The 11,476-nt window shown below is 41.4% G+C and overlaps 1 long non-coding RNA gene across 1 annotated transcript; it reads left to right on the top strand.

The window, feature by feature from the left end:
* Nucleotides 1–727: 727 nt before the first annotated feature.
* On the top strand, nt 728–10,189 carry LOC142408686 (uncharacterized). Its single transcript, XR_012775376.1, has 3 exons — nt 728–813; nt 1,344–1,420; nt 10,097–10,189. It is a non-coding gene; the product is annotated as an uncharacterized LOC142408686 (long non-coding RNA).
* The last annotated feature ends 1,287 nt before the right edge of the window (nt 10,190–11,476 follow it).

The following is an 11,476-nucleotide window of genomic DNA, read 5'->3' as shown; positions in this document are numbered from 1 at the left end:
ATTGATGGCAGGAAGCTTTCTTAGTTATTCACAGGGGCTACGTGAGTAACCCTCCAAGAAGGTCCAGGCATATGGCAGGCAGGTGATTCCCCACCCGTAACCCTCCACAACAAGGCCCCAAAGGCCAGCGTGCAGCTCACCGAGGAAAGAGGACTCGAAATGCTCCTGCTTGCAGAGGAACACACCTCAAGGAGCACCGGCATTTTCCGCTGCGAGGGAACAACACTCATACGTCGTGGTATTATCTAAAGAAAAACAAATAGTAATAATAACAATTAAAAATTAAAAACGGGGGGGTAAGTATGACAGTGCCACCTAGTGACTCGCATAACTGGGGCCACCTTCCTCCTATGGCATCGCTTCTAAAATATAGGGCCTATCCGTCACTCATTCTTTTTATTTCTAAACATTGATTTAATTTTTTTATTTTATTTTAGCGCCAGGAGCGCGTTTCTTCCCGGGCTGAGACCTCCTCACCTGATAACCACAACTCTTACCTCACAAGGCGGCACCGACCGACGCCCTCCTCTTTGGCGGCCGCTGTTGCCTCGGCGGGCGGAGACGGCGAGCGCGGCCCGGCCAGGCCGCGCTCGCCCTCTCCGCCCGCCGAGGCAACAGCGGCCGCCCGCCAGGGGGCGCCGCGGGCCGGGCCTCACCCCGCCAGGTCGCGGCTCCTCCCCGCCTCTCTGACTCAGCGGCCCGGCCTCCGGTTACACAAACTCAGCGGCCGGTGCCGAGTCGGGGCGCCCGCCGTGAGGGGAAGGTGGGGGGGAAGATGCCCGCCCTGAAGGGACGGAGCCTCCGGGGTGCTCGGTGAGGGCGGGCTCGAAGGGGGATCCCTCCCTCCTGAGGGATTAGCGCTGGCCCCGGCTGCCCTGTCGCTGACGGCGACTTACCTGGGCGGCCGCCTCCCTCCTTTCCCTTCCCTTCCCTCCCTCCCGGAGCCGGTCGCTTCGGCAGATAGGGAGCGGAGCCCGCCTCGCCCCTTCCCGGGGAAACTTTCCGCCACCGCCCGCGCCAGGTAGGGGCTGGGCCCCGCGGGGCGGGTGCCATGAGGGGTAGGCGGCGGTTGGGGACGGGCCTCAGACCTGACGGCGGGGCCTCCGTGCCGGGCGCGGTCGCCTCCCGCCCGGGGTTGGGCAGTGCCCGGGCGCCGAGTTTAGGAGGCGTCTCGCCGCCGTTTCGCCTCGTCGGCGGTGCGGGGCGGCGGGCCGGAGTCCCCCGCAGCTGGGCATCTGCTGTCTGCCTCAGGGCCGCCGAGGGGAGTATATAGGTCACTGGAAGTAATGCCTGCCTAATCCTCTTTATCTTTTTGGCTCGGCTTTTCCGCTGCTGGTTTGTAGGGCGTCCTAGGCAGCGTTGGCTGCAAACTTCTGGGAGAGGACCCAGGCTTCACGCAGGGGAGCAGGCGAGCGCCAAGGTGAGAGTGTGGGATGCGCGCTTTTATTTCAAAGAAGGCTTTTTCCTCACAAGTGTGACGCTTCACGTAGTGCCAGGTATTTCTACTTACGTCTCTGTTAGCTGCCTGACCCTGTGCGTGGGTTGTCAGTTTGGGTTCAGGCTTCTGTTTTGACAGGCTAGTAACATCGATTTTTTTTTTTCCTTCAGGAAACTCAGTGCGTCGCTCACCAAATCACTGAAGGCTACTTTGATATTTTCTTGGGATGCCAAAGGAAAGTAAGGGTCTCAGCAACTTCAGGGCCCTGGTAACTAGAGAAGGCAGTGTGTCCTGATAAAGAGATTGCTGTCTGGCTGTGATCTTTGAGGCAATGAGGAACTATTAGCAAGGTCATGTGAACGTGTTCTGTCACCCAAGGCTGTTGGTAGTAACTCGGCATGATTTTGAGTTACTCCATGCAGACAAATCTGTAGGTGCAGGCAGATACACGCTGTGTTAGGAGGCTGTGCGTAGGGCCAGCCGGTCAGTATAGGATAGTTTGCCAGGTTGGGGCATATGGTTTCTTATAACTGCGAAACGCTAAGGCATGCTTGGTAGTATTTGGAGATTTTTATTTCAGTCCGATTTCCTCGTCCTCTCTGGGGTGTGTGATTGGTTTTCTGATTAGCATGAACACATGTCATACGATGATGACAAGAAGAAAAATGCCTAAAATGAGTGTGCTATTTTATATGCTGCCATACTTCTTCTGGTTGAACTGAAAAAGACTTCACAAACTGCCAGTGCCCTCTCTCTCTGCCTAGATTTTTTTCTGTTGATCAATGTGAAACTCTGGTGCTGTGCAAGAGTTTATAGTTGCATTTTTTATCTCTACAACAGTGTTTTTGTTCCTCCCTGTAGCTGTAAGAAGGATTCAGGGCGTCATCTCCTTAGTGGTGAAGTGTGATGCTTTTATCTTGTTTTCATTTTCAGAGAGAAGAGGGAGTGATAATAAACTGTCCATTCAAAGAAATTGCACACACACCAATATGGTAATAGTGTTAGGTCATGCAGTACAGACCTGACCTGTGCTGGTTTTATATCTTAATTTCTAGAGGTAAACCTTTTAGAAAAAATGGTGATAGGAGGGGTTTATAATACCCACAGGAGTGAAATCAGATTAGGGTTTCCAATTATTTGTGTTGCCTTACTTGTGCTGGGCTGTGTATGAAACATCCACCTGATCTGACACTAGTCTAAGAATTAGACTTTAAGAATTTACAGCATTAGGACCTAATGCTGTAAATTTGTTTCTTCCTCTCTGGCTCTGCTTGCATGAACATGGAAGGTCAAAAGGGGAAGGAAAAGACAGAAAAACTTACAATCTACTTTGTAAAGTATAAATAATTGCAAAGGGCAAGATTGTACCAGTGAGATATTGGTGTGAGGATGGCAGTTGTGAAGCTGATGGTACATCCAGATGCCTTTTTCTGTTATCCATCTCAATCAAGACAAATGTTTTCAACATTTCTGCTAACAGCTATTTTAATCTGTTTATTGAGCCATGATGAGTGATGATATGTGCTTTGAAAAATAAGTGAATTCTATTAAAATGATGAAAAATGTGTTGCCAAAGCCCACGGAAGAAACATAACTTCATTTATATCTTTTTCTTTCTTTCTTTTTTTTGGTGTTTTTTTTTTTTTTTTACTGTATCCACGTTGTGTCTAAACTATATGGTGGTGATGGTAAAAATTGGATTATCCTCTGTGAGGGTTGTTTTGGGTTTGTTTGGGTTCCCCCCCCCCCCAAATGGGATACAAAACTTCATAGAACCCGAAACTAAGAGAACCAAAATTGTAGAAACTGCTGCTGATGTGGGTTTATTTGATCCTGGCATGAAACTGAGTTTTAGAAATCTATATGTGTATTTTCTTTTCAAAAGATTGTACTAATACATTGATGCCTGTTAAGCTTAAGTCTTCAGATTTACACTCTCAGTACTATCTGAAGCATCAGTTTTTCTGTTAAACTGTTCATTGAAGGGTTATCAAGATTACTTTGATGTACATCAAGTTTTAAGGCTTTTTAAAAAAGAACTTATGCACAAATGCTGCTGTTCCACCCTTGCGTATCTTTATTTATTAGGATACAAATGCTGCTTTTTGATGCTTGCAGAAGGTTTCATTGCAAGGGCTTTTCAAATTTTAATTAGATTTATGGAAATCTTGTTTAGTTCTTTAATGTTTGAGTTGCATAGTCAAGTTTTAAAAAGTGCAGGTCTCCACATCCTGGTATAATCTTATTGTGACTAGTAGTTTTTCTCAAACATTTGAGAGAGATGTTCTCTCTCTCTCTCCCTTTGTGCTCTTATGGCATGTCTAGAGTAGTTGGTATGTTTGTGGTGTTTGTTATGTGCTGCTGAGAACAGGGCTTTTGTGACCTCTTGTTCCAGTCATCCTTTTTTGTAACAGTTTTATAACTATATCTTGGTTTATAGGCACTTAAACTCTAAGACTTTCCTACTCAAACATGCTGACTTGGCATTGTTAGCTTACTTGTGATCTCTTCTCAGCCTAATCAGATAGTTATTTAGTGTAAGACTGACCTACAGCCCAGGAAAAATCATATCCTCTATCCCCATCAGAGAAAGCCCCCCAGGAAGGAGGGCATCAAGGAAGGCTGTTGGCAAAATGGTGCTTTTTGTGTCCTGCTTTTGGGTATATTTCAGGTAATGTATTACACAACAGTGGATGCCTATATTTTAGGTATGTTACGGATGCACTTTTAATGCTCTGATAGTGTTGAGTCAAGACAAGCAACCTCGGGGTGCTTCCAGAAGAGGCTACAAAGGCCTGCACTGATCAAAAGCTGCGGCACTAGTGGTCTGGAAATTCTGAATTTCTTTCAGTCCTTTTTGCAGTACAGCACAGTGGCCAAATAAAGGCTTGTAAGTAGCTGCTGGTATGGCTGTTCTGTAAGAATTGCTGTACCTTTAGAAACTCGTGCGAACAGCCTCCAAGAAACGGTGCCTTTTTCTGATTGGATTCATCCATTTGGAAAGTAGAGCTAGGACTTAACTGTGTCATGGGGAGCAGGTCAGTTAGACCTGGATCAGGTCTGAAGACTGGCTGGGCTGAATTGAAAGAACGGTTTTGAATGCACTTGTGTATGCATACAGCAATAAGTGGTTCTGGAATAATTACTCCTGTGTAATATATATACACGCACACCAGTACATTTTGAAGTGTCAACTTAAGTTTGGAGGTGCTGTGGTGGTAGTAAAGCATTCACAGCTAAAGTTAGTGTTATGAAGACTGAGGAGCTTTTGGGAACGCATCTTGCCTTACTTTCTGTCTTAGGCATTGATCATAAGACTTTCTATTATTTTATGTAGGTATCTTTTAGTAAATGACTCATTGATGGTATGATAAGAATGCTTTCCATTTTAAACCATGTGCCCAAAAAATTCTTGTCAAAGGTGATCCTGAAAGCCATGTCCAGGTGAGGCAATTCCGTGTGGAATGAAAGCAGAGCAGGTAAGGTAAGAGCTGGTGACAATGGTGGTAGAGGCTCAAGGTATGTGAAGACATGATCTAAGAACGTGTTACCTCTGATATCTAGTGGAATTACCTTTAATTAACAGAGGAAAGTTTGGAAACATGACACAAATAAGCTATCTGCATGCAGGAGGCCCAAAACCTTATTTCCATATATATGCGCAACCATATTTTTCCTCCAAAATCAACTGCCACCTGAAAAGAAGGAATGACATCCTGAGTTTTTGTAAGATGTACCTGGGGCTTCGACTCACGTTATCTTTGAACTAAATGAAGCACGTTTTCATAGCACTTGCAGACTTTGTCCTGAAATTTATTCTGTGGTGGTTCCCCATGGGTGGTAAGTTATTGAGAAATCAATGACTTCTTTTTCTTTTTTTCTTTTTTCCTTAAAAAAAGAAGAAAAAAAGAAAGGTCAAATTGTGAGGTAATACTGAATTGCCTACCTGCACAGTAACGATAGACCATGACAGTTAATTCTGGTCTAATCATAATTAGCATTGTAAGGACATGTTGTCTGCTTCTGTGTGGGGAAATACATAGCTAGATTAGTGCTAAAAGTATTAGGCAAATTCTTATTGTGTAATTTTTGCTGTTTCACTGTAGAAGCACAGTCAAATGTCATCTTCTCCCCTTGTACCTCTACCGTAGTCTCCAAACAGTATGACAGACACAGTTTTGTTTATTTAAACAGTTGCATGCCTTAGAAGAACTTGTCTGGTTTGGTTTTAAAAAAAAAAAAAAAGGCAAAAAAAAAGCTGTGTGATAATAAAAACGTGCTACATTCTTTGCATGAATAACTGTTGCTGAAAGACACTTGTGCCCTTTATCCTTCTAGTTCATTTTTTACAAATTACCTGTATTGTGTATTGATGGAGGGCAGAATTTATTTCTGTGAAAATTTTTATGTGAGTAGACCTAAGGTAGTGACTATTCTAGTAGTAGTTTAGTTTGCCTGGGGAACTGATAAAGTGATGCCAGAGAAAGAGCTTACAGGTAGAAGGATTTCCTAATGTATGTAAAAAAAAAAAAAATAAAGCCTTTAAGCTATTGACAAGACCTGTATGCCCGTAAACTTTTGAACTGTAACTTAAATTTAAGTGTTGGCTGTTTTTATTGCACTGTGCTGGTGGTTGAAGAGTTGCACTGCTGAAGAATCAACCCCCCTTGCATTCACAAAATCTTTTGTGAACCTCAGGTACCCCTGAGCAGGAGGGAAGAGAATTTTGTATTTTTGAGTTAGTTTTATTAACAATTAACAGTTAATATATTTGTAATAACTAAACATTTTTCAGATGTTTGTTTTTTGACACACAGGTCAAAGAGCAATGAATGAAAAATTGCTGTTGTGCAGCCAGGTCCAAAAACTAGTGTGGGTTTTTACTAAATTGTGTTAACTCATTTTGATGTGGCAGGTTCCTGCCCTAATGCAACAAACCTGAGAGGGAGAGATAATTTGTCTTGCTGCTTCACCACTGTACTGGGATTACATTAAGAGTAGTTTTTCTGTAAGCATGTATATCTTCAACATACAAGGGAAGAAGGGAGCCTGAGTAGGGAGGTGCCGCTTTTATAATTACAGGTTGAAGTTGAAACATCTGTGGCTTGTTACTTTGTTCCACTGGACCCATGTGCTTTATTAAACGTAGCCGTTCTGTTTCCTCCTTGCACATTTGTGACACTTTTATACTTTGCCGGTGCCATAAATATGTTTTAGTACAGTGTCATAAATTCAGTATTCCTGTAAGAAAACCTATGGAGGACAAAACCTTATCTCCCCTTGTGAGGAAGTCCCTTTATTTTCAGTACTGGACTTTGCAGGAAGTGCATGCTCCCAACCACAGCAAGATGTGGATTCGTTTTAGAGATGAGGGCTCTGTTCCTCTCTGCGTGTGACTTAGAATTATGGTAGGTTCTCTCTCCTATATGCCTGACCGAGATACAGCTATGAAAGTTGCTAAGCAGCCGAAGATTTTTCTGCCAACCTTTAATGCCTTCAAAATAGGGTGCATTGCTCTTTGTTTTGCTCTGATGTTGTTACTGAACCACCCAAATGTCCTTGCAATGCCTGTGGTGTGGATTGGAAATATCAGGCATATTGGGACTCATGATTCCGAGTTTCAAAGAAGTAGTGGATTCAGCTAGTCTGTTACTTTGAGGTGGTCTTGCCTTTTTATTTTATTTTATTTTTTTTTAATTGGCCATTTTGCCATTCAGTACAGGGAAGCATAGAACATGTAGTCAGCAATAGGTGTAACATGGTAATTTCCTTTCTGAATTGCTGACTTGCGTTAAGATTAATTATGCTTGCCTGCTTGGAGTGGTTTCAGGTAAACAATTACAAAGTTCTTTATCAGCTCCTTGAAACATTTTCATAGAATGAGGAATATGTGAAGTGGAAGTACATTTTCTTAAAAGTTTAAAAAAAAAAAAGGGAGGAAAATAAACACGGAGGGCAGAAACTGGTTTGCCCTCATGATTTCTGTTCTTAATGTTTTGGTCCCAGCAATGTGAACAACACTGGGAGACGTTAGTGTGAGCTGGCTGCCAGATACCACAGAAGTTTTATGGATGTCAGTGGTTACATCTGCCTTCAGCAGTATTTTGCTGGCATGATTTTTACACTGGTGATGTTTGCCAACAACAGCCCAGTGCTTGACTTGCTCATGTTGATACAGCAGAACACACCATAGTATTGAGATGGTTTGCAGAATTTCCTTAGGCTAGATAGAGCTAGGTTTGTTTTGCTTGGATGCCAGTGGAGTCCTTGGAGTTGGAAAACTTTTTTCTTTTCACAAGAACCTTTATTGTTGAAAAAAAAAATATTCAGAAAGAAACAACTAAGGCAGTTCAGCAAACACTGAATTTATGATGAATGCTATTTGCAAGTTGTATCTTTTGTTAGTGGTGTTCTTTTTCGCAACTTACTTGTTAGTAAAATGGGTTAATCAGAAAAGGTAAATCACATGCACAACCCAACATTAAGGATGTAGAAACAAAGGTCAAAGGAAGCGATAATGCTCTTCCTTTGATTTCTGATTTTCTGTAGATTGATTTCTGTAGCTGAGGGAGTAGACAAAGTTCTGGGCACACAGACTTTGTCTACTCCCTACAAAGTTCTGCTGACATTCAAGTCAGTTCAGTTAAAATGACTGAATTATTTCACTTTTGGTGTATATAGAAGCTATCTGAACACTTTTCCAGGTGTTAATGTTTCTTTTAGTCTTTGCTTATAAGGAAAAAAATTGTTAGCAGAATTTGTGGCTTGTATTTGCATAAACTTTTCCCATTAGCCTTCACTGAAATTCAACAGCATTTGAATTACTTTGTGTGCAGATACATTTTAAAAAGCTAAATGAATTAAAGATTAATGAAATGTTATCTGACTCTTCCTCTTGACAATTGAAAATTCTAAAGTGATAGTAATGCCTCCCATTTCATGGATGTTCTATTAGTTTAGGAAGTGGTAAAGTATGCATAGCTTAAATTCAGTACTTGCTGTGTGTTACATCATTACCATAGCAGGTACATATACAATGACTCAATAGGTGGAAAGTTTCTGTTTGATTTTAAAGTACCAGCAAGTGTGGGCGATAAAATTTTGTTGTATTTGCAGCAAGGCATATTCCATTACTAGTGGTAACATTCGTACAGGGTTTCGGCAAACATTTAAAGTAACAACAGTTTAGGTTTAAAAGAGGCATTAACTCAACAGCAACATTTCAGGAGCACTCAGCATTGGGCTCAGTGACAGGAGATAATATGATCTAAGATATCATTCCAAAGTACATTCTAATATTCTGAGATAAAAAATATTATTTATTCAAGTACAGGAATATTGGAGTCTGTGGCATAAGGGAGTTGGAAAAACAGTTGGTGGCAGAATAAATAAACTTTTCCATTCTAAACAATTCTGCTAAAAGTCTGTGTGAGTAAAAAGGAACAGAATATTAGTACTGTCTTGGTAGAGGTGACTGAAGGCTGGCAAACTGGGGAGATTTTCTGGATGAGGGTGTTCGTGGACACCTAGCAGAAATCATCCACTCACAGGATTTTAATTACCCAGGAGTGTTGGTTAGAGAGCATGGCAGGATGTAGGTTCCTAGTAAGTTCTTGGGAGGACCTTGATAAAGCTTTCCTGATACTAAATATGAAGAATGCAACCAGAGGATAGGCTCTTCCAAGCTTTGTTATAACTAGAAGATAAGTGACTTGTGTGAGAGTCTGGGAAGGAGGACTTGTGCTAAAATAAAACAATGGATTTTTAGAGAGGCAGAGTTTAGGTAAGTCTGGTTAACATGAATCTTATCCACTATTTCTGTGTGTTAAGAGAGAAAAAAAAATATTAGGAGATTAGGAGAGATGTTGTTCCTTCAGGAAATGATGTTAATGGCAGAAATTGAAACTATTCTTCCACAGAGGAAAATATGAAAAGTAGTGAGAGTCTGGCTTGGCTACTAGTGAGCTCTTTAACATCAAACACAACAAGGAGGGAAAGGAAATCCAGGCTGGATTGCCAAGGACAAGTGTTAAAATATAGCACAAGCACATACAATTAAAATGCAACATTCAGAATGGCCAACTCTAAAAGAGTAACAAGAAAGCATTACAGAAATATAATGTTAGTAAAAAGAAAGACAGGGAAGGTATGTTACTCTGAAGACTGGAGCTGTGGACAGATAATGCAAAGCAGACTGAGGTCGTTTGTTTTTTTGTTTTAAGAGAGACTGGGACTAGGAGGTGAACATGGTATTCAAGACAAATGCTAAAACCCTAAACTGGTGTGAGGAAGGAATGAGTTATAGACAATTTAGGTAAGTTTAAGTTTGAAGTGTTTAAAAAACACTGTTGAGCTGGCTGATGTAATCCCTGAGCTGCTGCAGTTACTCAATTCATGGAGGATGCATGTAATACTGTGAGACTGAGAAGAGTGATTATAGTGTCTGTCTTTACAGGTGTTGGGGGGGGGGAAGTGGAAATGAGCAGTTGTGGACCCAGTTGTTTAACTTTGATTATTTGTTCCAGTATTTTTCCTGGGAATTAAACTGTCCTAAAGCAGTAGAAGATGACAAAGAAATGAGCAGTAGTCCATATGATTTTATTTTTAAGATTAAACCATGTTAGATTAATGCAATTTCTTTCTCCAAAATTCTAACAGGCCCTGCAATCAGAAGAGGAGAAGTTGATCTCTGATAGCTTGACTCTTTATGATAGAAAATGTCAAAACTTCACTCTTGTTAAAGAATGTCTGGAGAAATTGACTGTGGGTAAGTGCTGAACTGCTTAGAAAACATTGTTTTCTCTAGGAATGGACTCAGGAGATAGTGTTTTGGTTTTGGGGCGGAGGTTTTTGGTTTTTTATGTATGTGAAAGATTTAGGTATTATAGTGTATGACAAGAATAATAAGAGTCAACATTATTATGTAATTGTAAAATTAGAGAATATCATACCAAGATATTGTCACAGAATGATTGAATTCTGCCCTTAGAAAAGGATTTTTTTTTAATAGGGTTTGTTTTCGGGTTGGAGCTGAGGTTTGCATAGCAAAAGCATGAGCCCCACAGCCCAGTTCCTTACTTCAAACACAGTGAGCCTTCTTTAAAGTAATTACTGCCTCCTGGTTGATGGGATCAATCAGAGAAGGCCAGAAGGACCAAATGTTTCCCCCCTGAGGCTTGTTCAGTAAACCTTTAGGACCTTTCTAGTACTTACTGTGGGGTCCTATGACTGCATCACATATGTGAGAATACAAGTATATTCTACAAGTTAAATGAAGTAATCTTTCTAGCCAGTGTTGAGCTAGTGTCCAGTTTTGAAGATGGAATTTATTTAAAAAAAAAAAAAAAAGAAGGTAATATGAACCCATTGGAGCGAGTCTGGAGAGGAGCAGTAAGAATACCTGGGTATGTGGAGGAATGACTGAATGAACCAGGAGGTGTTATTTTAGCTTCAAAGAAGAGAAAGAGGTAGTGGAGAAATGAGAGTGAGGGTTCGTCTAAGTATGTGAAATATACATGTTTCGCACAATGATCTGTTTTCTTTCCTTGGTTGGTAAGACACTGTTGCACTGGAATATATTATGAGGAAAAGTTGTGAATAATTTTAAGAATGGGTGATGCAAACATTTGTGAGTTGTGACAGAAACATGATGGGTGTTACCATGGCACAGGGGGAAGGACTAGATGACTTTGAGGTGATTTTTGATCCTTTGACTGGTAAATAGGAGAAGGCTACTGTGGTGCAGCACGATCTGTAAAATCCAGGGAGAACACAGGACTGAGAATTCCTTTTCTCTCTACCTCTACTCTTATGTCTCATCTGACAGGGAGGATCCAGAAGATACTAAAACATTATGCCTCCTCTTCTTTTTTTTTTTTTTTTTTTTTACTCTTTTTCTTTTCACCTGCATGGAGTAGATGAGTGAGACGTAGAACTTCACATCGCTGTGGCTGTTGAAAAGTAGCTAGAACTCCCTGTTATAAGACAACAACACGAAAAAAGGACGGCAGGCATGCCTATACCCACACTGGCTCTGCA

Source organism: Mycteria americana, chromosome 4 (genome assembly GCF_035582795.1).
Source record: "Mycteria americana isolate JAX WOST 10 ecotype Jacksonville Zoo and Gardens chromosome 4, USCA_MyAme_1.0, whole genome shotgun sequence".
NCBI classification, from domain to species: domain Eukaryota; kingdom Metazoa; phylum Chordata; class Aves; order Ciconiiformes; family Ciconiidae; genus Mycteria; species Mycteria americana.
The sequence above is the reverse complement of the archived record's forward strand: the minus strand, read 5'-3'. Positions and strand labels throughout refer to the sequence as shown.